This window comes from Dasypus novemcinctus, chromosome 21 (assembly GCF_030445035.2).
Source record: "Dasypus novemcinctus isolate mDasNov1 chromosome 21, mDasNov1.1.hap2, whole genome shotgun sequence".
Lineage (NCBI taxonomy): Eukaryota > Metazoa > Chordata > Mammalia > Cingulata > Dasypodidae > Dasypus > Dasypus novemcinctus.
This window is the reverse complement of record NC_080693.1, coordinates 30,142,750-30,148,521: the sequence shown is the minus strand read 5'-3', so window position 1 is coordinate 30,148,521 and position 5,772 is coordinate 30,142,750. Positions and strand designations below refer to the sequence as shown.

Genomic DNA, 5,772 nt, shown 5'->3' with positions numbered 1-5,772 from the left:
TGCACTGTCTTCCACATCACTAATTCTCTGCTCTGCCTCTTCTAGTCTGCTGATATTTGCTGCAAGTGTATTTTTGATTTCTTGAACTGTGGTGTTCATTTACATCATATCTGTTATCTTTTTGTGTATGTCTGCAATTTCCCCTCCAAGTGTTGTCTTCATATTGTTATCCTCTTCCTTTACTTCATCAAATTTGTCGGAGATAAATGTTCTGAGATCTTTCATTGCTTGTGTGAAGTTCTGCTCCCCTTCCTGATTTTTAGTTTGTTGATTGGATTCAGCCATGTTTTCCTGATTACTGGTTTGGTTTGTAGATTTTTGTTGCTGTCTTGTCATCATTTTTTCTTGACGGGTTTAATCAGTTCCTTAGTTTCTTTGTCTAGTCTTGGAGATTAGTTAGCTGTTGTTTTTGCATAAGTGTTATATCTTCTCTTTGTCACTTTATTCTTCTTATTCTAATTTCTTATTGCTAGTTAAGTTCACTTTAAAGGAAAGTATTAGTGCCGGGGAAAGGCAATTGTGTAAGCAAGGAAAAAGTGTAAAGTAGTATTGGTGATATATGTTAGCAAAGCAACAATATGAGATCTGGGAGGATGGAGGTTAGATTCATGTAAGTTGTGTAGAGTTATAGCAGTAGGTAGAGTACGTATAATGAGGTAGATGACTGAATATGGGAGGAATATGGTATGAACTAAAAAGCTATTGTTTTTGTGAGAGAGGGAAAGAGAAAAGAAAGGTAATAGTTTCAAGAGAGGATACCAGACAGAAAACAAAACAAAGGCATTAGAAATTAAGAGTTAGACACTTTGTGGTTCAAAGAAAGGGAGGTGGAATATAGGAGAGATAGTAGATGATGGAGGATATCAAGATGTAGGGGAAAGGGGATAGTGTAGATAGCCAAAATCTATTCACACAGAAATGGGGCAGTGGAGGATGAGGAAACCCAGCAAATGTGAGGTGTTTCCTGCAGTACCTATTGTATAGTTAAGACAAAATAGAATAAGAAGAAGATGCAGGAGAAGAGAGAGAGAAAACAAAAAGACTTTGGGGGATATGCTGGGAGAAAAGACTAGGGGATAGTGCAATGTTAGGAATCAGAACATTAAAAAATAGAATAAAAAATAAAAATAGAATAAAAATAAAAGCAAAACAAAACCAAACAAGAGAGAAAAAATGCAAGGTTGAGGGCTAGGACATTCAAGGACCTCAGATGGACCTCAGGGCATGATGGATTCAGGGATGGAAAGTCTGAGATATTGAGGACTGAAGAGGTGTGAATATCTGGGGTGTGGGCCACCAGGGTTTTTACATTGATTTCAATTCTTATTTGACTCTGTATCTAAAACTCTCAACTATGTAGGAAAATAGATTCAGGAAAAGAAGGAAAGGTATAAGAAAAGGAGAACAGGGAATAGAAATTTTAATAATTTGGTTAACATTTACTTAAACTTTTGTATATCTAAGGCACTATTGTAGCTACAATGCAAAAGACAAAAAATATAAAAGAATCCCTGGGGTCTTTTGTAGGGTCTCAAAAACATTCAATTCAAGTACTGAAAGAATAAAACTCATAGACAATTTGTATGCAAAATATTGTGGAAGTTAATTATGGACAATTTTGTGTGTGTGTGTATGTAGAAGGACCAGTGAAATTTTATTGTGGTAGGTGACATTTCTAAATGTGTGGCATCTTGACTGTCAGAGATGGTAAGAAATCTCATTCAAAATTGTCTCATTCATTTGGGGGGAATGCTTATTCCCTACTTCTGAAATTTCTTTCCATGTGAAATGCTTATTCATCAGATGAACACCCCTGCTCTCACTACACTGCTTTTGTTCAAGTCTACTCTGGAGGATTTAGGTCGTTGCCGAATTTTGATCTTCACATTCTCCGTTTTCTTCAGGAATCAGATCATTTTCAGAAACACACTTTCTGCTCTGTTCTTCTAAGTTACACGTTTTATAAGGGCAACTCTTCTCTTTGAGAGGTACATGATTTTCCTGCTGAACCTGTGAAAGGAAAATATATTTAATTTTGGAAAAGTAATTTTAAAAACCCACTTGGTGAACACAGCTAAGACACATTCTCAACCCTAGCCTTCTTCAGTGATAAAGGTGATTCTCTCTCTCCATGTGATTGACCAGCACCTGTGTCTAACTCTCAGTTGGTTCCAAATATGGGAGGAGCAGGATGTTTGGGTATTGGTCCTACCCAAGCACTAACATCAGTGTCGTGCTCAACCAGCTTTCATACTCCCCACCTTTGGCCCTCAGGTCCCTGCCCTTCTTTACCTCAGCCTTTAGTGCCCTCCTTACCTCAGGCTCACAGCTGTGTCCATCTCAGCCTGTCCTGGTCTTCCTGCCTCCTGGCCTTTGCTCCTCTCTGTGCATGCTGCCCACAGACACGTGGTGAACCCCAAACTGCCTTTATGGTGCAGAAGGTCTTCCTACTCTACCTCTGTGTGCTGTGTCAGAATAGAATGTGTATGTGTGTGTGTGTGTGAGAGAGAGAGAGAGACAGACAGACAGACAGAAAGAGAGAGAGAGGTTGGAGACTAGACTAGATACTACAATTTCTTCTTTGTAGTCTTCCTGACACATTGAAAAGTAATGTGTATATAATGGACCCCTATGAAATAGCTGTTGAACTGGTTTTTGGTGACATGGAAAATATGAACTTGTGTCTTCAGAATATTGATTTTTGTGCTCTGGTCATAATGGATCAGAACAGATCCAGTCTGTGCTCTCAGAGAGGTTTGGAGGCAGCTCAATGTGTGGAGAACTCTGAATCACCAATTTTATAGGCTCTTAATATGGGCAGTTATATCCATCCCATTAGATTAAAAATTATCTGAGTTTAAGGATTACCACTGCCTTATTTACCTAATACTGTCCTGGGTACAGCTTGGTACTTATAATCTGCGGAATGAATGAATGAGTGAATAAATAAATAGATGAAATTATCTTGAATTCATTGAGAGCACACCTGCAGGAAAAGAAACTAAAACTAAAGAAATTTGGATAGAAGGGAGCGCAGAGAAATCAAACCAGCAATCCATTTTGCTTCTGTTAAGGTGTGCCTCCTATACTTTCTAGCACTGGACATTTAGTGGGATACACTAATGCCATTCTTTATTCATTTTCTCTAGCGTTCAGAGAATGGCATGTTCCCCAATCATCTAGAGTGAAATATGTTTAGAGAATGTTAATGTCTCCCTTGAGGTCTGACATGGGCTCATGGCAGGAGGGAACCAGACCAGCATCTTTGAGTTCCTCCTCTGGGGGCTCTCAGAGCAGCCAGAGCAGCAGTACCTCCTCTTCCAGGTGTACCTGTGGATGTATGTGGTCACTGTGGCAAGGAACCTACTCAATGTCCTGGCCATTGGCACTGACAGGTGTCTCCACACACCCATGTACTTCTTCCTTGCCAGTCTATCTTGTACAGACATCCTTTTCACCTCCACCACCATGCCCAAGGCTCTGGTGAACCTCCAGACCCAGAGCAGGTCCATTTCCTACCAGGGTGCCTGACACAGCTCTACTTCTTCCTGATCTTTGGGGACATGGACATCTTTCTCCTGGCCACCATGGCCTATGACTGCTACATGGCCATCTGCCACCCTCTCCACTACACGGTGGTCATGAGCCCCCAGCACTGTATCCTCATGGTCACTGCCTGCTGGACCCTTATGAATCTTGTTGCCTTGACCCACACTTTCCTCATATTCCAGGTTCTGCCCAAAGAAGATCATTCCTGACTTCTTCTGTGACCTGGACTCCTGATGAAGTTATCTTGCTCTGACATCCAGGTCAATGAGCTTATCCTCCTCCTTGTGGGGGGAGCAGTCATTTTAAGCCCCTTTATGCTCATCTTGGTGTCTTATATTCATGTTGTTTCAGCCATCTTCAGAGTCCTTTCTGCCCAGGGAAGGCACAAGGCCTTCTTTACTTGTGTTTCCCACCTTGCTGTTTTCTTGTTCTTTGGGACAGTGATCAGGGCTTATCTGTGCCCCTCGTCGTCTTCCTCCAACTCAATAGAGGACACAGGAGCTGTTGTCTTGTACACAGTGTTGACTCCCCTGCTGAACCCCTTCATTTACAGCCTATGGAACGAGGACATGAAGAGTGCACTGGGGAGACTTCTCAGGGGCAAAGTGCCCTTGTGGGGACACTGATGTCAGCAGAAAAGCTGCAAGTGTCCTCCTCCCCTTCAGGGAGGGACTTCATGGAAATTTCTAGTTCAAGGGTCTCATATCTTAATCTCAAATGTGCCATGTCATCAGCCCCCTCCTGGACTCCCTTCCATGAGTTTTGAATTATCAGGAAAAACAAGATTTCATTTGTGTTTCAAGTCAATTAGAGTCACTTATTCACTTACGAATTTTACTTATTTAATAAAATTTAAAAATGAAAGTGATTAAGTAACTATTTAAAAAGGAGAATGTCATTTGTAATGTTCACCATTCTAATGGTCTGCCAGCCCTTACGATATTTATTAAAACAAGACCAAGCAAAGTTATGGAAAGTGGGTTAATGGTCAAAATATTAGCAGTGTTAAAAGTTGAATTTTTCTCACAAAAATATATATTGAAATTCTAATAGGCAGGAACTCAGAAAATTACTTTATTTGGAGAAAGAATCATATAAATGAAATTAGTTAAGATGAGGCCATATTGGATTAGGGTGGGCCTTACTAAAATATGAATGGGGTTCCTATGGGAAGAGGGAAAATTGGACATACAGACAGACACATGGGAGATTGCCATGTGACGATGGAGGTGAAAACTGTGGTGCTGTGGCAGCAAGTCAAGAATTGCTGACATACTACCAGAAGTAGGAAGAGCAAAACATTCTTTCCAACAAATACACTACAAACACATGTGATAACATGGATGAACCTTGAGAACCTTATGTTGAGTGAAGCAACCCAGGCATTTAAGGACAAATACTACATGACCTCAATGATATGAAATAAGTAAACCAAGTTGCCTCAGAGAGCTAGAGACTGGATGATAGGCTTACAGGAAATTGGGGGGTAGAGGAAGGATGTAAACTGACACCTACATGGGTGAAATCTGTGATAAGCTGGAGGTAAGTATTTGTACAAGGAAGGGATAAAATGGGGGCGTAGGGTTACCTTTGGGTGGGGCTTTGCAGGCTTGAGGGGGGCTAGGAATGGGAGGATGGGTAATATTGCCCAAGAAATTGGGGGGAGGCTGGGGCAACATATGAATATAGGAGGTTGTCTGGTATTTGAGAGTATAATGCTGAGAAAACTTTTTCAAAAATATAATAAAGAAGATTACCTGTTTAAGACACTTAAAGGGGATAATCTGATGCAGGACATCTCCTAGGGAGTGTGTGAGTGCTCATTTTGCCATAGTGGGTTATATCATTGGATAGAGACCCATATAATGAGAGTGAAGGTATACCCACATCCTGGGGAGGACTGATGCCCACAAATAGAGGGAATTGTATCTCTCAAGAGAAATGGTGGCTCCCAATGCATTAGGGCAGTCGAACATGTCAAGCCCTCAACACTGTTGCAAGTATCTCTGAACATCGCTCTTCAAGAAATGAAGATAGATTGTCACTGTGGGCCCTGAGGGGAGGGGGAAAGACATATTTAATAGATGGAATTGATGTAACTGTGTGGGCAATAGAAGTGTTCCACAAGATTATGCAAGGATGGATATAAGACATGTAAAATTACACCAAAAATATATAGGGGCTGATAGGCTAAAATGTAAATCATAATGTAAAACATGAGAT

At 40.8% G+C, this 5,772-nt stretch overlaps 1 pseudogene; it reads left to right on the top strand.

The window, feature by feature from the left end:
* The first annotated feature begins 3,237 nt into the window (after nucleotides 1-3,237).
* Nucleotides 3,238-4,175, top strand: LOC101419513 (olfactory receptor 1P1-like; annotated as a pseudogene).
* The last annotated feature ends 1,597 nt before the right edge of the window (nucleotides 4,176-5,772 follow it).